Source organism: Cupressus sempervirens, chromosome 9 (genome assembly GCF_028749045.1).
Source record: "Cupressus sempervirens isolate cs-2001-9-10 chromosome 9, ASM2874904v1, whole genome shotgun sequence".
In the NCBI taxonomy this organism is placed as follows: domain Eukaryota; kingdom Viridiplantae; phylum Streptophyta; class Pinopsida; order Cupressales; family Cupressaceae; genus Cupressus; species Cupressus sempervirens.
In genome coordinates this window covers 527,940,361-527,963,126 of record NC_143126.1, presented here as the reverse complement: position 1 = coordinate 527,963,126, position 22,766 = coordinate 527,940,361, and the positions used below count along the sequence as shown (strand labels likewise).

General features: G+C 33.5%; 1 protein-coding gene across 1 annotated transcript in view; it reads left to right on the top strand.

Moving 5' to 3' along the window:
* The window catches only part of LOC149539670 (protein LATERAL BRANCHING OXIDOREDUCTASE 1-like), a 258,828-nt gene that overhangs the window by 222,402 nt on the left and 13,660 nt on the right, over window positions 1-22,766 (top strand). The window lies entirely within an intron of this gene.

Sequence of the window (22,766 nt, the reverse complement as noted above, 5' to 3'; positions counted from 1 at the left end):
CTTCATATATTTTGATTCAGTCACAAATATGCCATGTTTTAGTTGATGTATTTGCAATCCAACAAAGAATTTGATTTCCCCAAATATTTACATCTCAAACTCATGTTTCATCTGATCAGCAAAATCATTGCATAGTGCATCTTTTCCTCCAAATATTATATCATCAACAAAGATTTAAGATATCAGAATGTCTTTATCATTTTCTGTCTTGATATACAGATTGTTGTTGTCATCTATTCTCTTGAATCCTATCTTCACAAGATATTTGTGAAGTCTCTCATACCAAGCACTAGACGCTTGTTTCAAACCATAGAGTGCTTTATGCAGTTTACAAACCATATTTGTGTTGTTGTCATCAACAAATCCCTCTGGTTTTTCTATGTAGACTTCCTCTTCTAGTATACCATTCAAGGAAAAGTAGACTTTACATCCATTTGGTAGACTTTAAGACCTTTGTAAGTAGCATATGCAAGTAGAGTTCTTACTCCTTCCATCCTTGCAATAGGGGTAAATGTTTCCCCATAATCCAATCCTTCTTCTTGAGCATAACCTTTATAGACTAGTCCTTTACAGACTAGTCTGGCCTTATTTCTTGTGATCTCACCATTCTCATCTAGCTTGTTCCTAAATACCCATTTGGTAACAATCACATTCTTATCAGCTAGTCTTGGAACTAAAGTCCAAGTTTTGTTCTTCTCTATCTACTCAATCTCCTCTTCCATAGCTTTGTACCAATCATCATCTTATAGTGCATCTTTTACTATTTTGGGTTCAATTTTCTCAATAGACATAATTCATTTCTTAGTATGTTCCTTATCATTGGTCTGGCTTCCTTGTCACTAATGATTTTTTTTGCAGGGTGATGTCTTCTCACATACTTGGATAGCCTCAGTACTATCCTTGTTTCCATGTCTGGTCTTTTAGCTTTAGAGTCAATGTGCACATCTCTTTCAAGTAGCTCAACATCTCTTTCATGTGTACTGATTTCAGAATAAAAATGTGTGTTATCTTCATTCTACAACTTGGCTTCTGAATGCAACTCGGCATTATCTAGTTATGACTTAGTTGATACTAAAACTTGTTGATGATTCCTAACTTTATTGGCAACTTCTTCATCAGCAAACATTCCTTCATAGAAATATACAAAGGATATGTACTCTTTTGGTTTCTTGATGGATGCATCAAAGTTTACATTTGCACTCTCCACAATTTTGTTAGTGTTAGTATTCAAACACTTGTATGCTTTACTTCTAGTGGAGTATCCAAGGAATATACCTTCATCACTCTTTACATCAAACTTACCATTTGTAGAATCTTTGAGAATATAGCACTTACAACTAAATGCTTTGAAATTTGTAGATTGGGTGAGTGACCATACCATAATTCAAAAGGTGTTGCATTTGTACCTTTCTTAATTTGTACTTGATTTAGGGTGTAGACAGTTGTACTTACAACTTCTCTCAATACTTTAGAGTAACATTCTTCTCCATCATTAATAATCTAGCACAGTCCATCACTGATCTATTCCTCCTCTCTGCAATTCCATTCTGTGGGGCGGGGGTTCTAGGTGTTGATGTTTGTCTTTTAATTCCTTTATCATTGCAAAATGTGTGATTTTCTTTTGATGTGAACTCTCTTCCTTTTTTTGATATTAGGCACTTCGGCTCTTCTTTATTTCTTTCTCAACCCTGGCCAAATACCACTTAAACATTTGAAATGCATCAATTTTTTTGCTTTAAGAACATGACAGTCATCATCCTAAAGTAGTCATCAACAAACAACATTATATATCTATATCCTTTGTAGCTTTGCACTTCTATTAGGCCACATAAGTCATATGGACTAACTCTATTACTTCTTTGGAAGTATAGGTTTTGTTTTTGAAATTTGACTTGGTCATCTTTCCTAGCTGACGTTGTTTGCACTTTGTATTGTTAGGCTTCTTCAATTTAGGAAAACCTTTAACTTTCTTCATATTCCTAATGCAAATTAGATTATCAAAGTTGACATGACATAGTCTTTTATGCCATAGCCACACATCATCAAATCTTAAAATGAGATAGGTAGCATCCTCCATATCTAGGTAAAATATATTACTCCTAGTTTGGTCTCCTTTTCCTATCAGATTTCCATCAGTGTCATAGATTTTGGCAGTTTGGTTTCCAAATTCTACTTTGCATCCTACATTGCCTAACTGTGACACACTCAGAAGATTGTAGTTCAATTCTTCAACATAATATGTATTATCACATAAAATTTTCTCTATAAGCTTAATGGATCCTTTTCCTTTGATTAGACATGGAGCATCATTTCCAAATCTAACACTATTTCCATCATACTGAGTTAAGGTAACAAACCTTTTTCTCCTATCATGTGATGTGAGCACCCATTGTCCCTGATCCAATTGTAATTCTTGTTTACACAGGTTACTAGTGTTGTTTCCTAATCTTCATTTGACTCATCATTCATAGCCACATAGACTACCTCATCATCATTTTCATCTGAATTCTCTTCTTCAACAATGTAGCACTTTTTGCCTTTGTCTTTGTAATCTCTGCTATCATATTCTCTTCTATTCTTGTACTTGTTGCCTTCTGTATAGTTCTTTTTCTATGTGCATCTTGCAGCAATATGTCCTACTTCATTGCAATTAAAACAAACGATAGGCAGCTTACCTTTGAATTTACCTTTGCCTCTATGAAATCTTCTGGCCAGCAATGCTTCCAATTATTTCACATCTTCTTCATCTATGTTGTTGTCATTGGATACATATTTTATCTTTCACTTCTTCTTCTTTGGTTTCACCTCTTTAGTGTCTTTCAACAACAACTTGGCCTTGAAAGCAGATTCAAGATTCTCAGGTATGTAGTTATCCAAGTTGGATAACTCAAATGCAGTAAGTCTTCCCACTATACCTTCAAGAGTTAGTTTGTTTCCTGGTATGCATCTCAACTCTTAAGTTTGTTTCCTGATATGCATCTCAACTCTTAGATGGCTAATACTCTAATAGCATAGATGGGAAGAAAAGTTCTTAAGAATTTTCTAATAACAGTTTCATCATCTAAATGGCTAGTCGCACTTCTTATTGCACTTACTACTTCCTTTATTCTAGAGACATATTGAGCAATGTTTTCGACTTCCTCCATTCTCATGTCATCAAACTTTCCTATGAGGCTTTCTTTTTTTTTCTCTTTGGACATTCTGATCTCCTCCATAAATATTTGACAAGGCTTCCCACATCTTCAATGTAGAGGTACATCCCTTGATGTCATCAAATTTAGCATAATTGAGACTAGAGGCAATCTCCAACATTGCTTGATTGTGCTCCTTTTTCTTCATATCTTCTATAGTAGGGACACCTATTGGATCAACATGTTCCACTTTGATTGAGGTTTTCGCATGGTCGCCTATTGATCCAAGGTGCACCTTCATTAAACTTTTCCATACAGTGAAGTTATCTCTGTTGAGCTTGGAAACTTCTCTCTTAGACATCTTGATCTTTCTACTTCTAGTACCTTTAAACCAAATTAGTAGATGACTCTCATACCAATTTTTAAAAATGCTTTAAAATAACTAAGAGGGGGGTGAATGTTTTATTCAAGGTCCAAATGTCCTAATAAAACATTTTTACTAAGTATACTTAGCCCATTTAAACTAACCATGCATCCAAGCTAAATATTCTTCTTAGCAAGTTACTGATAAATCAACATGTAGGAATAAGACATGAAAAATCAACACATGACATAGTGACTTATGTGGAAACCCAATTTGGGAAAAACCAATAGTAACATGCTAATCATTTTTCACTCTTCTGAAGTGATGCCTTGTGAAAGGCCTACCCTATTAAAGGCTACAAAACATACTGTTAAATGTGACCCGGTTAAGGGATTTCAACAACCCTGTTAGAAGTGGGCCTGGTTAAAGGACTTTAGAGCATTCACTTGCAATGTCACCCTATTAAAAGATTTATAAAATGGTTGTTAAACCAACCTAAGTCCATAGGATTTTTCCCTACCTGATACAATTTCTAGAGAGTAACAATAAGGGCTTTTGATCTGATATAACTCACAACATAACTTGTAGATTTCAGATCTCAATTCAGTTCACAAATTTTCATAGCTTTGACAGCTTGTCCTCCTTTCAAGCTTTGTCTCCTTGAGTCTCCATGCTCGTTGTCCCAATGCAATCACCATTGTGTCACCTATCGAAGTAGAGTCTCTATACTCTGTTCTTCCCTCTCAATGCCTTCTCCTTGACACCATACACTTTCTCCAAAAATACTCATTTGCTTCTTGACCTATAACTCCTTAAATATGAGTTTGGAGTACCTTTCTTGCTCTTATTTTCCTGCTCTTATTTTGGATTCGAATGGATTGGGTAAGATACAATGTATCTTCCCCTTATCCTATTTCTTCTACAAACATCTTGTGGAATCCACCTGTATTAGCCTAAAAATGGTTAACGTAGAATTCTGTGCCACCAGCTCAGCATTCTTATCTTCCATCTAGTTCACAAAATTCAAGGTAACAAACTTTTCAAATCAAATCTAGAAAATCTTTGACTTTTCAAATAATGCAGTAGCTTGGCACTATTGACTTTTTGATGCTTGACATATACTGTGTTACTCAGCACCTATTGTGGATTCAATCAGCATCAACTAAATTTTATTGATGCTCAAAACCTATTACATTTTATCTATCTTGGCACCTGAATGTGCTTGAAACCTTCTGTTTCACTCGGCACACACTAGATTTTTCATTTTCTTGGCACTTCTAATAATCTGCTCGACATGAACTAACTTGCTCAGCACCAACTAATGAATTTAGTCAAGCTTTGCAAATAGTTTTGTTATAACTTATTCTTCTAGAGTTTCTAAGTGTAGCTAACTTCTGTATCTTCAAGTGTATTATCAATACATCATTTTACCATTGTCCTAACTGATCCTTGTACTTCATTAAAAAACCATAACTCAACCTTTTCCTTAGGTTCTTTTGTTACATCTTATTGATTAAATCCTCTTCATCAATCAACTAAGTAATAGTACTTAGATCTTATAAGCAATTGAAATTCTAGCAAATAACGGGTTTGACACCAGTGACAAAACAATGATTGAAAACATTCTTTATCAACAATCTCCCTTCTTCAATAATGATCTTTTCAATCAGATTTCAACAATCTCCTTCTCTGGCATTGATGACAAACCAAACTGATCAACCAATGTTTTAACCAAGTTATCAAAATGCTACCTAGGTTAAAATAGTAAGTCAAATGCCGAAAAGAAAACTTTGTATCCAAAATTATTCATTCTACTAGAAACTTTGAATTTCTTATGACTCCCTCTAAATTCTGTAAGTAACTCCTTCTTTCAAAGTATTAGGGATATCTCTTTTGCTGATACATTATCTTCTCCTTTTTGTTCTACTCCCTCTCTGATCTTCTCATCCTGATTGATTTCTGTTTGTGTTGTTTTCTCTTTCTTAGCTACTATTTTCTTTCTCCTTCCTTTCTACTATTTCTCCCTTTACACATTTGATCCTGTAGATTTGATCAGTTTCTTCTATTTCTCCCTCTTTGACAACAATGCCAAAGATATATTAGTTTAGCATCTTATCATGCAAGTATAGCATTTGTAGGAACTCTAATTTCTCCCTCTATCACCTAGCCTATGACTTATTTGGAATTTTAGTATTTTAATTACTTCAGGAAAAACCTAAAGTAAGTATTCTCTGCATTAATTTATATCATTTCAGCAATCAACTCATTTGATGCAGGATAGTCTTGCTATTACTTAAACAACCTTAGACATGGGTATCACCCCTAATGTTGAGATAATGGGTGTTGCACACATTGCATAATATTGTTATTTTATTATTTTATTTTTATTATGTAATGTTGTGCCTAGATGGACGTGCAACATGTAAATATTCCCATGGAATATTCTTGATAAGTTGTATTGTAACATTGTGATACTATTTTATGTAATTATTTAATATTGGAGAAAAGAATTAAATGCCCAATATTAAATGTGGGGTCAGTGGGTTAGGTAGCACATGGTTTATGTAATACCACTTAGTGGTTTTTTGGGACTTGCTACTATATAAGAAGCCACAAGGGTAGTTGTAGTGTGAGAGAGTAAGAGTGACAAGGAGAAGACAAAAGGCAAGAGTCGAGTGGGACAAGGCTTGATAGGTTAGCCAAGGGAGCATTTGTGAAGGTTGAAAGCATGGCATGGGATGTGTGGATTCATGCTTGTTCACATAGTTTGCTCGGTTATGGCTATGGCCATGAAGGCTTCCATGGTTGTATGGCAATGGTATTTTTGCTGAATAATACATGGTGATGGATGCTTTTGGAGGCTGGGTTTTTCTCTCAATGAGGGTTTCCCAGGGTATATCTTGTGTCACAATTTTGTGGGTATGTTGTCTATTCTCTTGCATGCGGATTTTAATTTTGTGTTTATTTTAGATCTATTATGGGTTATGTGGAAACGGTTATATTCTTTATTGCCAAGTTTCCTTATAAGTGGTATCAGAGCTATGGTTTTATTATTGTAACCCTAGATTGAATCCATAGGAATGCATGAGAGGATAAAAGAAAGGGCAAGATATATGAATGATTTATTGCAGATTTGAGGACTTTGGGTTTGTTGTTATGATGGGATGTTAAAAGATTTGAGCATATGAAATTGTTGGACAAAAATATTTTTTCGGATATTTCATTTAAATGAGGGTTTTGGGGGATAGCTTGCAGAAATGACCTCCTGGGTAAAAACAGACCTCACCATTGGATCCGAGTCAACATTTCCATAAATTTTGATATATAATATGCCCTAGTTTGGCCATGTTCAGAGGAAATGAAAGAGGTTTTTGGTTTCAGCCCATGATGGCCGTCAAATTTAATCCCGTCGGAATTTTCGTCACTGAAAAAAAAAATGAAAAATCGTACTGAAAATGGTAAAAAGACTGTCTTAGTAAAATGGCCATAACTTTCTCTCAGAATATCGGATTTCAGAGTTCTTACAGGCGTTGGAAAGCTAATTCAGAGCACTACAACATGGTGTAGGTTTGGTTCTATGATTTTGATATTTTGTCAGGTTTTGAGAGCCCTAAAGTCAGATGTTATTTATTTTGAGCACGGATTAGGGCATAACTTGGGCATATGGAGTCATATTTTGGACTTCAAGTAGTCAACGGAAAGCTCTTGGAGAGCTCTACAAATTGGTTCAAATTTGGTGCAGGTTTGGCATGATTTATTTGGTGATATATTGATCTGAATAGTTTATTAATATATTTTGACTATGGTAACATTGTGAGTTTATGGCATTGGAGATTTAAGTTTTGATGTCATTGTATACTCAGTTCATATTTCAGATTGGTCTCATGATGATATGGTTATCAGTGTTTGGTTTGGATATGTATGATGAATTGTTGGATCTACAAGTTGTGCAATGTTGTAAGCGGTCTATACTTACAGGTTGCATTTATAGCTTGGTTATGGGTTGTCTTTGCCCATTGATCTTTCATTATTGATGCATATTCAGATTGGTGGCTTGGATTTGGGTTGTCTATGCCCTAAGTCACATGATTTACTATTTTCTTCATGTAGAAGGGATGAGACGTTGTTATCAGGTACAGTCATGGTGGAGGATTGTGGTTGACTATGCTGACAGGTTGGACATATTGAGAGCCAGATGCTCGGTTCATGGATGTGATCATGGTGCCATGGATTTTGGCATGACCTGATTGGTTATAAAGGTACATCCTTGATGTTCATTAGCTTGGATTTTCTGATTTGGTTATGGTGGTATATCTTCTTGGTTGAGGATCATGGTTATTTGGTTTCTTTTAAGGAGCTCATGATGTGCACTTTGAGTTCTTTGATAGTTTGATGCCTTGGTTGATTCTCATGGTTAGAGGATGGATTTTTTTTCATCATTGTCATGGATAGCTTGGATACATGGTTTAGTGGGAGCTTGTGACAGTGATGGGGTGACAGTGCAGGATTAGTTCCTGGTTTGGTTTGGATCTTCATATAGGAGATGGATTTTATGATGCCATAGGTGACTTGGTAGCACGGTTGAGTGAGAGTTGTTGGCATTGATATATTTATTGAGTATTTGCAGATGTTGGAGGTTTGTCTTAGATCTTGTTGTTGCAGAAGTGTCTTTGACATTTGCATGGTGCACTTGTTATCTTCATGGTGTTTGAAGATGGTTAGATCTTGAGGACTCATGGAGTTCTTGGTTATCTTCATGGTGTGTGGAGATGGTTCTTCCTGGTATGTGGAGATAGTTTTTCTTCATGGTGTGTGGAGATGGTTGCATCTTGAGGACTCACAGGGTTCTTGTAAAAGGTGTGGTTTATGCTTTTATTTGGCATGTTATCCTTGGTATGAGGATGGTTTCATTATTATGTCATGGTATACTCTTGATACGCGTTTAGAGTTGTGACATGTTACGGTGTGTTCATATGGAGCATGTTATCTCTTTAGTTGAGATGGTAAGATCATGTTGTCATGTTTATGTTCCTGAGGCCATGGTTGGAACTTTGACATTGATCTTGGTTTAGTTTCTTGGTATTGAGTACACTGATCATAAGCTGGATACTTCATGATATTGCTATGTTGCATTTGGAGTTGGCATGGATTGATTGGTTACAGGTGCTCATGGATACTTAGAGATGGTGGTGATGCTGATTTCTCTTAGATCAGAGAAGTATTTGTTGGGATGGTTGATGGTTTTAGCAAGAAGTCTGAGGGGAAGTCACCTGATATGGACTTGAGAGGAGATTGTTCTTAGATGAGTCTTGGTTGGAGACTTGGGTATCTTGATGAGCATTCTCATTCCCCACTCTTGGTCTACTCGGTGGTTTGCTACTTGAGAGGTATAGCCCATTGTTTCTCTTAGTTGCATTATATTTATGCTTGTCTTTCATGGATATGGATCTTGAGCTATGGTACATGAGTTAGTTCTGGAGGGTTCATTTGAGAGATGGTTTTAGCATTGGTTATCTCCATGTGCATATGTTGTTATGTTGGTTGAGTTTGGGAGATGGTTTTATATTGGGCATTTTCTTTGGATTAGGAATGGTTATTCCTTGGTTTAGGAATGGTTTATTGAGTTTGATCTTCTTGTGAGAGGCTTACATCCATGATGAGTTATTTGGTATGGTTTGGGTGTTGTTGAGGCTTCTTGTTGGGGTTTTATGGAGGAGATCATACTTGCACAGTTTACATCTAAAGGTGTGTGTAGAAGGACATGATACAGGTTATGATTTGCATGGTTTCTCTGGTCTTGGTTATCTTCCTGGATGTTCAATTTTGCCTACATTGGATTTGAGATTGGTTGGAGATTGTGATCACTAGTTTGTGCTCATGTATGTCATATGAGAGATGACATGGTTATTCCTTTATCTCTTTCCTCTGTTGGTTGTGGAGAACTTGGGAGAGCATTGGAGATTTGTTACGAAAGTTGTTCTTGCAGGATATCAATTTATGTGTTGTGGATGTCCTTAATACTACATGGATTCACTTCTTTGAGATGTGTTGAGTGGATTGGTTATAGATTTGACATTATCTTTTGCAGTGGGAGCTTCTTGGTATATATGTGGCAGGTATTGCTCTTGAGGCTTGTGATTGCAGGTTATAGATTGGATATGTCGGTGATATAAGATTCACTTGTTATACCTTTGAGGTATGGATAGTTGGATAGGTTTGGCACTTGCTGTGGGTGCTATTTCAACTATGGATATTTTGACAACTATGGATACATATGATTACCTTTGGATCAGGTTATTTGTGCTTGGAATTCTAGTTGGTACAGGATTTTAGGATCTTCTAATGTGACAGGTTGGGTGGCTTTCTCTTTGGATGGCTTCTATGTATGTCCAGTGGCAGTGGCATAATAGGAGATGAGATCATTCATGTTTGAGATGCTGGATACTTTGATTTTGTTGCGGGTACCAGGATGGAGCACTTGGTGTATTTTGATCCATGATGGTGGATGTGCTAGGAGGGATTGTTCCCTTGTTCATTTATGTGGCTACGGATTGACCCTATGCAATGTATACAACAAGTGGGAGATTGTTGAGATAATGGGCGTTGCACACATTGCATAATATTGTTATTTTATTATTTTATTTTTATTATGTAATGTTGTGCCTAGATGGACGTGCAACATGTAAATATTCCCATGGAATATTCTTGATAAGTTGTATTGTAACATTGTGATACTATTTTATGTAATTATTTAATATTGGAGAAAAGAATTAAATGCCCAACATTAAATGTGGGGTCAGTGGGTTAGGTAGCACATGGTTTATGTAATACCACTTAGTGGTTTTGTGGGACTTGCTACTATATAAGCAGCCACAAGGGTAGTTGTTGTAGTGTGAGAGAGTAAGAGTGACAAGGAGAAGACAAAAGGCAAGAGTCGAGCGGGACAAGGCTTGATAGGTTAGCCAAGGGAACATTTGTGAAGGTTGAAAGCATGGCATGGGATGTGTGGATTCATGCTTGTTCACATAGTTTGCTCGGTTGTGGCTATGGCCATGAAGGCTTCCATGGTTGTATGGCAATGGTATTTTTGTTGAATAATACATGGTGATGGATGCTTTTGGAGGCTGGGTTTTTCCCTCAATGAGGGTTTTCCAGGGTATATCTTGTGTCACAATTTTGTGGGTATGTTGTCTATTCTCTTGCATGCGGATTTTAATTTCGTGTTTATTTTAGATCTATTATGGGCTATGTGGAAACGGTTATATTATTTATTGCCAAGTTTCCTTACACCTAACTTACTTCTAAGATACTCAAATGAATCTTTAGGTAATGGTTTTGTGAAAATGTCCAGCAATTTGTTCTTTTGAGTTGACATATTCCATCTTCACTTGTTTGTCTTCCACCAATACTCTTACATAGTGATACTTAATTGCAATGTGTTTTGTTTTAGCATGCATCCCATGATTCTTTGATATGTTGATGGCACTTGTGTTATCACAATAAAGTATCACAGGTTCAATTATCTATTCCTTCATACCTTTCAATAGGTGCTTAATCCATACAATATTGGTCCAATTGATGGCAGCAACAACATATTCAACTTCACCTATGGACTATGAGATACAACTTTGCTTTTTGCTAGTCCAAGTGACTAATCTTTTACCTAAGAAGAGTGCTCCTCCACTGGTACTTTTTATGTCATCTATATTACTTCCCCAATCTGTGTTAGTGTAGGCATTCAACTCAAGCTTTTCAGTCCTCTTGTAGCATAAGTCAAATTCATCTTTTCATTATAGGTACCTCATTATTCTTTTTACCGTCATAAGATGATTTTCTCTTTATAGAAAATCTTGCCACTATTCCAACAAATAATGCAATGTCTAGTCTATTATGTATAACATATTGTAACTTTCCAATCATTGATTTGTATATTGTCTGATTTACTTTAGCCAATTCATCATTCTTGGATAACTTATGTCCTATTACCATTGTTGTACTGACTGGTTTTGAATCCTCTAAGCCAAATGTTTTGAGTATCTCCTTGATCTATTTTGATTCAATCACAAATATGCCATGTTTCAATTGACGTATTTGTAATCCAACAAAGAATTTGATTTCCCCAAATATTGACATCTCAAACTCATGTTTCATCTTATCAGCAAAATCTTTGCATAGTGCATCTTTTCCTTCAAATATTATACCATCAATAAAGATTTCAAATATCAGAATGTCTTTACCTTTTTCTATCTTGATATACAAATTGATGTTGTCATCTGTTCTCTCAAATCCTATCTTCACAAGATATTTGTGAAGTCTCTCATACCAAGCTCTAAGTGCTTGTTTCAAACCATAGAGTGCTTTATGCAGTTTACAAACCATATCCTTATTGTTGTCATCAACAAATCCCTCTAGTTGTTCTATGTAGACTTTCTCTTCTAGTATACCATTTAGAAAAGTAGACTTTACATCCATTTGGTAGACTTTAAAACCTTTGTAAATAGCATATGCAAGTAGAGTTCTTACTCCTTCCATCCTTGCAACAAGGGCAAATGTTTTCCCATAGTCTAGTCCTTCTTCTTGAGCATAACCTTTACAGACTAGTCTGGTCTTATTTCTTGTGATCTCACCATTCTCATCTAGCTTGTTCCTAAATATCCACTTGGTATCAATCACATTCTTATCAGCTGGTCTTGAAACTAAAGTTCAAGTTTTGTTCTTCTCTATCTACTCAATCTCCTCATCCATAGCTTTGCACCAATCATCATCTTGTAGTTCATCTTTCACTATTTTGGGTTCAATCTTGCTCAGCAGACATAATTCATTTCTTAGTCTATTTCTTGTCATTGGTTTGGCTTCCTTGTCACCAATGATTTATTCAGCAAGGTGACGTTCTATTCTTGTTTCCATGTCTAGTCTTTCAACTTCAAAGTCACTGTGCACATCTTTTTTAGGTAACTTAGCATCTCTTTCATGTGTACTCATTTCAAAATCAAAATGTGCATTATCTTCATTCTACAACTCAGCTTTTGAATGCAACTTGACATTCTTTGGTTGTGACTCAATTGATACTGAAACTTGTGGCTGATTCCCAACTTGATTGGCAGCTTCTTCTTTAGTAGACATTCCTTTATAGAAGTATACAAAGGATCTGTACTCTTTTGGTTTCTTGATGGATGCATCAACTTGAACTTTTGTATGCTCATCAAAGTTTATATTTGCACTCTCCACAATTTTGTTAGTGTTAGTATTTAAACAGTTGTATGCTTTACTTCTAGTGGAGTATCCAAGGAATATACCTTCATCACTCTTTGCATCAAACTTGTCATTTCTAGAATCTTTAATAATATAAAACTTACAACCAAACACTTTGAAATGTTTTACATTGGGTGAGTGACCATACCATAATTCACAAGGTGTTGCATTTGTACCCTTCTTGATTTGTACTCATGTCAAGGTGTAGACAGTTGTACTTATAGCTTCTCTCTAGTACTTTAGAGCAAATTTTTTCTCCATCATTAATGTTCTGGTACAATCCATCACTGATCTATTCCTCCTCTCTGTAATTCCATTCTGTGGGGATTTCTAGGTGCTGATGTTTGTCTTCTAATTCCTTTATCATTGAAAAATGTCTCAAATTCTTTTGATGTGAATTCTCCTCCCCTATCTAATCTTAGTCACTTTAGACTCTTCCTTGTTTCTTTCTCAACCCTGGCCAAATACCACTTAAACATTTGAAATACATCAGATTTTTGCTTTAACAACATGACAGTCATCATCCTAGAGTAGTCATCAACAAACAACATTATATATATGTCTCCTTTGTAGCTTTATACTTCTATTGGGCCACATAAATTAGTATGGACTAACTCTAGTACTTTTTTGAAAATATAGGTTTTTCTTTTGAAACTTGACTTAGTTATCTTTCCTAGGTGACACTGCTTGCACATTGTATTGTTAAGCTTCTTCAGTTTAGGCAAACCTCTGACTTTCTTCATATTGCTGATGTAAATCAAATTATTAAAGTTGACATAACATAGTCTTTTATGCCATAGCCACACATCATCAAATCTTACAATGAGACGGGCAACATCCTCCATATCTAGGTAAAATAGATTACTCCTAGTTTGGTCTCCTTTTCCTATCAAATTTTCATCAGTGTCATAGATTTTGGCAGTTTTGTTTTCAAATTCTACTTTGCATCCTACATTTCCAGACTATGACACACTCAACAGATTGTAGTTCAATCCTTCAACATAATATGCATTATCACATGAAATTTTCATTGTAAGCTTAATAGATCCTTTCCCTTTGATTAGACATGGAGCATCATTTCCAAATCTCACACTATTTCCATCATACTAAGTTAAGGTAACAAACTTACTTTTGTCTCCTATCATTTGATGTGAGCATCCACTATCTATGATCCACCTGTCATTCTTGATTACACAAGTTACTAGTGTTGTTGTCTCATCTTCATCTCATAGACTACCTCATTATAATTTTCATCATTATTCTCTTCTTCAACAATGTAGCACTTTTTGCCTTTGTCTTTGTAATCTCTGTTATCATCTTCTCTTCTCTTCTTGTACTTGTTGCCTTCTCTGTAGTTCTTTTTTTGTGTGCATCTTGTAGCAACATGTCCTACTTCATTGCAATTAAAACAAATGATAGGCAACCTACCTTTGAATTTACCTTTGCCTCTGTGAAATCTTCTGGCCAGCAACGATTCCAATTGTTCCACATCTTCTTCATCTATGCTATTGTCACTAGATGCATATTTTATCTTTCTTTTCTTCTTCATTGGTTTCACCTCCTTAGTGTCTTTTAACAACAGATTGACCTTGAAAGTAGATTCAAGATTCTCAAGTCTGTAGTTATCAAAGTTGGATAACTCAAACGTAGTAAGTCTTCCCACTATACCTTCAAGAGTTAGTTTGTTCCCCTATATGCATCTCAACTCTTGAATGGTTAATACTCTAATAGCATAGATGGGGAGCAAGGCTCTTAAGACTTTGCTAATAACAATTTCATCATTTAAATGGCTAGTCACACTTCTTATTGCACTTAATACTTCCTTTATTCTAGTGACATATTGAGAAATGTGCTCGCCTTCCTCCATTCTCATGTCATCAAAATTTCCTCTAAGGCTTTCTCTTTTTGCTCTTTGGATATTCTGATCTCCTCCATAAATATTTGACAAGGCTTCCCACATCTTGAATGTATAGGTACATCCCTTGATGCACTATATAATTTAAGAACTTTGTAGTGGCCTAAAAGAAAATTAATCAAACATAATTGTATTTATGTAAATTGTATTTGTTTTTTTTAATATATTTTGAAAGTATAAAATGCAAGTAATGTGGTTGAGTGAAAAGGAAATTAAAACAAAACAAATGCATTGGCAGTTCAAAATTATAAAATCAGCAATCTCTTCTGTCATCGACAGTTTAAAGTTGTGTTTATATAATTACTCAACTCTTTATTAAGATTAAGATTCATAAAAGCTATGATCTCACAACATTGACTTAAGTCCAAAAGGAGTTTGCCCAGTAACATATATTATGCTTAATGATTTGTAAAAGTAAAGAAGATACATCAACAAACTATGTACTACAAAGATTATGAAAAGAACCAGCTCAAACTGGGGAAAATGAAGGCGTCTAATGTCAACTATGTGGAGGCTTCCTTGTCATTTTGTAATGCAAAATAAAAAGTTTCAATTTCCTATTAAACTTACTACACAATACCAGTACATAGTTTCTTTTCCATTTTGTGACTAACCGAACTTTGGTCACTCATCTATTATAGAGTAATAATATTATATAATTTCTAACACACTACATCTACCTAATATTCACCCAACCATTCATTATAAGGTTTATTGAGGTATTGTTCATAGAGTTTGTTCTATTCTTTCATCTAAAATGAAGAACTAAAATTACAAGTTATAACATTGTATTTATTTGGGTGATTATAGTCAAATAGATTGAAGACTCTACAATATACGTAACAATAAATAAAAGTGGGAAAACAAATTAGAATCATTTGGCTGAAAGGAGATTCACAACCACTTCCCATTCTAGATTCTTGTACATCTAAATAAAAGAGAATAAAAGAGGAAAAATATAGTAGAATACTTTGCCTAAGAGGAATTTGAATACGAACTTCAATTTTTAGAATTTTAAGAAGTGTTTGTATGATAGAATTTTGAGATGGAAACTATAATTAGGCAATCCATTGTGTTAAGAAGTCTGTGAAGAAGTTGCCATTCTGATTCCTGGTCAACTATGCTCCAACAAGTTTTTGGGAAACTGTATACACTAGCTTAAATACACAAGATGTAATGTGTAATGAGTACTAATAAAATTGGATCAAAACAAAAGAAATTTGCCAAAAGTCCCTAAACCACAAACAAACAATTTCATTATGTTTTCCACAAAATTTAGACAATGAATTTCACAAAAACATAATGTGCATACACAAAGGAGCTAGAACACTACTAAACAACTTTACATAATACCATATGCAAAGAAACTATTCATCTTTCTTCAATTGAATACATAGAAATGAAGAGGAAAGCCAAGTGAAAAAACATAACCAATTAGGGAAGAAATAATTCATTCCATTCATAAACAAATGCAAATATACTCAATCAATAAAAAATAGCAATGAATGACTAGGGCAATAAGCAAAATTCAACAATAAATGTAATTCTAGAGCTTGCAAACGTAGGCTATAGAAATAAAACTTACCAACGTAAGGCTTTTAAGCATGCAACCAACAATGTTTACAAAAAAAATGCGGCTTTGAAGAGTGCAACCAACAATGGCCTCGCTTAGAACACTTCAACAAGAGTTTGCAAACTGAAATTCCTTGCATGTAATTGCAAAACTCATTGTCATGGATGTAATTTTTCGAAGATGAAAGGAAGACATTTATAAATTGCAATAGAAGAGCATGCAAAATTAGGAAACCACTACAGATTGCAAGGAAAGTGGAGAATTGTGCACACATGTCAATTGTGATTGGAGAAGAGGGAGGGAAGTGTGACAAACATGCCCAAACAATTAAAACATTTAATTACAACCCCAACATAATGTTTTGAGATCCCTGAATGCCATGCTGGACATAAGGTCATTTGAACTTGTCACCTACACATGTTAGTTGTTTCTTTAACATTTCAAGACTTGTGGGATTCAAATACATGGCCTACCATAGATACATAGAGTTTTTCATCAACAGTTGTGTCAAACACATAACTTTCTCCTCATGGGAACAAACAATTGTTATCGCTTGCAGTTTAGACTTTGTGTGAGTATAGTAGAAGAGGGCTAATCAACGACCATAATGATTGCAAATGTCTTGCAAGAAGTTTAATGAAATATCAACCATTGATCATAAATGATATGTTGGTTTCCTTAGTATGGTACGCCTTTGGTGAATAACACATTTGTATAAGAAAACACATTTTATATTATCATGACAGTAATGAAGTCCAAATCTCTTCAAAACTTCAAAACCATAAAATATAAAAATCTCCTACATCTAAACCATTTATAATATCACAAATGAAGTCCAAATCTCTTCAAAACCTCAAAACCATAAAATGTAGGAATATCCTACACCTAGACCATCTATAATATCAAAAATATTATTTTTTCTTTTAGAAACCTCCTATTGTAGTCTATAAGTGTGAACTTTTCGAATTGTATATCTCATTACAACATTATGGTGATTCTTATTCGGTGCTCTTTCCGTTGTGTGCAACAAATGTTAGCCCACACCATTTTCTTCTAATCTATGGGGCAACGAGAAAGCTTCAGAGCAAGAGAAAAGTGACCATTTACAACTGCAAACAGTCTTATCTTGAATGGATAGTTTATTTTTCCATTGCTCAGTTTATGACATTAGGGTTTCTTTTTATATTGGCATAAATATATTTTAGTAAACATATGTTAAGATAGTTTAAAATTCATAAAGGACATCACAAAATTAAAAAATTTGAGACAAGTGAAAAACTAAAATCACACAAGTCATAATTATTGAGAAGTTATACATATATATCTAAAATAATGCACATATATTGCATTTTATCTAAAATTTGTTACTATATTACAAAAAATAATTTTTCAAGTGAATGTTCTATTCATAGCTACAATGACTCTGAGATATGGGATATTCTTATTCCTATAACTATGATGGGGGTTACTTACAATGTGTACTAACTTATTAGGGAAGAAACATAACCAATTAGGGAAGAAATAATTCATTCAATTCATAAACAAATGCAAATATACTCAATCAATAAAAAATAGCAATGAATGACTAGGGCAATAAGAAAAATTCAACAATAAATGTAATTCTAGAACTTGCAAACGTAGGCTATAGAAATAAAACTTACCAACGTAAGGCTTTTAAGCATGCAACCAACAATGTTTACAAAAGAAATGCGGCTTTGAAGAGTGCAACCAACAATGGCCACAGACGAAATGAGTTTATTCATTTAGAACACTTCAACGAGAGTTTGCAAACTGAAATTCCTTGCATGTAATTGCAAAACTCATTGTCATGAATGTAATTTTTTGAAGATGAAAGGAAGACATTTATAGACTGCAATAGAAGAGCATGCAAAATTAGGAAACCACTACAGATTGCAAGGAAAGTGGAGAATTGTGCACACATGTCAATTGTGATTGGAGAAGAGGGAGGGAAGTGTGATAAACATGCCCAAACAATTAAAACATTTAATTACAACCCCAACATAATGTTTTGAGATCCCTGAATGCCATTCTGGACATAAGGTCATCTGAACTTGTCATCTACACATCTTAGTTGTTTCTTTAACATTTCAAGACTTGTGGGATTCAAATACATGGCCTACCATCGATACATAGAGTTTGTCATCAACAATTGTGTCAAACACGTAACTTTCTCCTCATGGGAACAAACAATTGTTATCGCTTGCAGTTTAGACTTTGTGCGAGTATAGTAGAAGAGGGCTAATCAACGACCATAATGATTGCAAATGTCTTGCAAGAAGTTTAATGACATATCAACCATTGATCATAAATGATATGTTGGTTTCCTTAGTATAGTACGCCTTTGGTGAATAACACATTTGTATAAGAAAACACATTTTATATTATCATGACAGTAATGAAGTCCAAATCTCTTCAAAACTTCAAAACCATAAAATATAAAAATCTCCTACATCTAAACCATTTATAATATCACAAATGAAGTCCAAATCTCTTCAAAACCTCAAAACCATAAAATGTAGGAATATCCTACACCTAGACCATCTATAATATCAAAAATATTTTTTTTGCTTTTAGAAACCTCATATTGTAGTCTATAAGTGTGAACTTTTCGAAGTGTATATCTCGTTACAACATTCTGGTGATTCTTATTTGGTGCTCTTTCCGTTGTGTGCAACAAATGTTAGCCCACACTATTTTCTTCTAATCTGTGGGGCAACGAGAAAGCTTCAGAGCAAGAGAAAAGTGACCATTTACAACTGCAAACAGTCTTATCTTGAATGGATAGTTTATTTTTCCATTGCTCAGTTTATGACATTAGGGTTTCTTTTTATATTGGCATAAATATATTTTAGTAAACATATGTTAAGATACTTTAAAATTCGTAAAGGACATCACAAAATTAAAAAATTTGAGACAAGTGAAAAACTAAAATCACACAAGTCATAATTATTGAGAAGTTATACATATATATCTAAAATAATGCACATATATTGCATTTTATCTAAAATTTGTTACTATATTACAAAAAATAAATTTTCAAGTGAATGTTCTATTCATAGCTACAATGACTTTGAGATATGGGATATTCTAATTCCTATAACTATGATGGGGGTTACTTACAATGTGTACTAACTTATTTCTCTAGTTTATGCTCTATTTAGAGCTACAATCACTTCTAGTTATGGGCTCTTCTTGACCCTCTAGGTTAGATGGTAGTAGCCTATAACATAGGGTGGGTATGTGAAGTTCTATTTGCTTATTTATTACAATTGTTGGTGGGTTTTTTGGTGGATCACACTGAGGCTTGTTTGAACTACATGTATCAATTACTGGTGTCTCTATGGATAAAGTAGTCTTTGTGGGCTTTGGTAAAAGGCAAGACAATATAGATGTGGTGATGTTTTTCCTGCGTATTGGGGTCCATTTCTTCCTTTGCCCCTTAATGGGCACCAACATATCTATCAGAGTTTCCTTACCAAAAGGAATATCACATTCCAATAAATCATAATTTTGTGTCATTGCTTTTCCAACTTTTATGTAAATTGGATGGCAAAGCCTTTTTCTTTTTGTTTTAATTAGCATTGTCATCTAAAAAAACAAGTAAAGTTATCAATAACCCTCTAATACTAATAATGTTTACTTATTAGTGTCCATATAATTTTTCCTTTTCAAAGGTCTATGTGCATAACAAATATTTGTTGGAATTTTGGTAGACAACTAATTCTTTTAAAATTGTTCTAATGTCCAATTCACTTAATTATTGATATAGTTTAGTAATATAATGTTTCAAGTAGTTGTCATGCTTGTGTACCTTAAAATGATTGAGATATTGACTTTGTAGAATCAATAACTTTGTATGTAGGCAAGTTTGTAAAATGAAACACCTACACAACATATTAGATTGTAAAACAATGGATACATTTTCATGAATTATAATGTCAAATTAACAACACATACTACGAATCACAATTCTTCCTATTACTAAAGAGATTATTGTGGTTATTATGATATAAGTTGAAAACAAAAATATTGTAAACTATTATTAAAATAGAAAATTTCCAAGGTAAAAATAAACTTAGTTAATGTTTATTCCCTATGTCATTTATATAATTAAACTAAACATATACTCTTATTATAAATTAATACTTTGTAAAATAATTAAATTCAAAACAAATAGTTAAATTGAAATACTTTTTACATTTATAATAAATATGTGCTTAACATAGAATTGTGAAAAATAAACAATAGTAAAATAAGATCTAGATATAAAATAAAATAAAAATAAAGTACATTTACCTTCATTGCTTTGTTAATTAAAAATAAATATAGTATTGTATAAGTGTTTACTTAAAAGTTTGTTACATCACTTGAAATATACGTAATTTAATAGTAAGAAAATATACTTTGTAAACAGGTACAAAAGAAAGTAAAACTTAATGAATTCTCAAAAATATTGGAGATAAATGCATTCAACATATGATAACTATCTAATTAAATAGATTTTAGTGCATTGAATTTGATAAAAAATATTAAATTTACTGGATAGTAATCATAAGTCAGGGTGTATGAGCAAGTGTATTGGTGTTGAATAAAACTAAATTAAAGATGATAGAATAAAAACTATTTTGAAAAAAATGTATAATAAAATTAATTATATACAAGACAAATATAATTAAATTTGATAATTCACAAAACCAAGATCAAATCTTAGAATATTTTCATGCAAACTTATAATGCCCTTAAATTCACTTACTTCTAATCTTGTTAAAATATTTTTTTATAGAATCTTAAAATTTACTTGTGAAATTAATAAAAGCCCCAAAAAATGTACGGCATTATATAATTTAAGAACTTTGTAGTGACCTAAAAAATAATTAATCAAACGCAATTGCATTTATGTAAACTATATTTGTTTTTTTTTCAATATATTTTGAAAGTATAAAATGCAAGTAACATGGTTGAGTGAAAAGGAAATTAAAACAAAACAAACGCATTAGCATTTAAAAAATATAAAATCAACAATCTCCTCTGCTATCGACAGTTTAAAGTTGTGTTTATGTAATTACTCAGCTCTTTATTAAGATCAAGATCCATAAAAACTATGATCTCACAACATTGACTTAAGTCTAGAAGGAGTTTGCCCAGTAATACATATTATGCTTAATGATTTGTAAAAGTAAAGAAGATACATCAACAAACTATGTACTGCAAATATCTTAAAAAGAACTAAGCTCAAACTGGGGAAGATGAAGGCATCTAATGTAAACTATGTGGAGGCTTCCTGTTAAACTTACTACACAATACCAGTACATAGTTTCTTTTCCATTTTGTCACTGACCAAACTTTGATCACTCATCTATTATAGAGTAATAATATTGTATAATTTCTAACACACTACATTTGCCTAATATTCACCCAATCGTTCGTTATAAGGTTTACTGAGGTATTGTTCATAGAGTTTGTTCTGCTCTTTCATCTAAAACGAAGAACTATAATTACAACTCATAACATTGTATTTATTTGGGTGATCATAGTCAAACAAATTGGACTCTAAAATATACATAACAATAAATAAAAGTGGGAAAACAAATTAGAATCGTTTGGTTGAAAGGAGATTTACAACCACTTCCCATTCTAGATTCATGTGCATTTAAATAAAAGAGAATGAAAGAGGAGAAATAAAGTAGAATACTCTACCTAAGAGGAACTTGAATATGAACTTCATTTCTTAGAATTTTGAGATGGAACCTACGATTAGGCTATCCATTGTGTTAAGAAGTCTGTGAAGAAGTTGTCATTCTGATTCCTGGTCAACTATGCTCCAACAAGATTCTGGGAAACTGTATACACTAGCTTAAAAACACAAGATGCAATGTGCAATGAGTACTAATAAAATTGGATCAAAACAAAAGAAATTTGTCAAAAGCCCCTGAACTGCAAGCAAACAATTTCATTATGTTTTCCACAAAATTCAGACAATAAATCTCACAAAAACATAATGTGCATAAATCATTAGAAATGCATACACAAAGGAGCTAGAACACTATTAAACAACTTTACATAATACCATATACAAAGAAACTGTTCATCTTTCTTCAATCGAATACATAGAAATGAAGAGGAAAACCAATTGAAAAAACATAACCTATGAGGGAAGAAATAATTCATTCCATTCATAAACAAATGCAAATATACTCAATTAATAAAAAAATAGCAATGAATGACCAAGGAAATAAGCAAAATTCAACAGTGATTCTAGAACTTGCAAACGTAGGCTATAGAAATCAAACTTACCAGCATTAGGCTTGAAGCGTGCAACCAACAATGTGCACGAATGAAATGCAGCTTTGAAGAGTGCAACCAACAATGGCCACGAACAAAATGAGTTCAATCATCTTGGAACACTTCAGCAAGAGTTTGCAAACTGAAATTCCTTGCATGTAATTGCAAATGTCATTGTTATGGACGTAATTTTCTAAAGATGAATGGAAGACATTTATAGACTGCAAC